Source organism: Salvelinus fontinalis, chromosome 22, assembly GCF_029448725.1.
Source record: "Salvelinus fontinalis isolate EN_2023a chromosome 22, ASM2944872v1, whole genome shotgun sequence".
NCBI lineage: Eukaryota > Metazoa > Chordata > Actinopteri > Salmoniformes > Salmonidae > Salvelinus > Salvelinus fontinalis.
Genome location: NC_074686.1, coordinates 17,584,681 through 17,585,061, shown reverse-complemented (window position 1 = coordinate 17,585,061; position 381 = coordinate 17,584,681).

The following is a 381-nucleotide window of genomic DNA, read 5'->3' as shown; positions in this document are numbered from 1 at the left end:
CTTTGATATTTTCTGAAGTTTTTACATTAGTATGTTTGTTTCTAATGTTTGAGTTTTGATTCTCTCGTTTAACATACAGCTGGTCTTAGCGTGAATCTGACATATGAGAAGATGATTGCAGATGATTTTGGATATTAGCATTACATATGCAAAGAATGAGTTAATAGTTTTGTTTTTTGAGATATCAATACCAAATGCAGTGTGGTTCATGTTAGGGATGTTTATAATGGCTATGACAAGTTTCAAATTGGTAGGCCACTGTGTAGTGGATATACAGTGGTTTAAATGGACATGTAAAGTCAGATTTATGTCAATAACTCAGCCATCTTTTGACCAATCCCTTTGCTTTTCTCAAACTAATTTAAACTTATTATGGCTGCA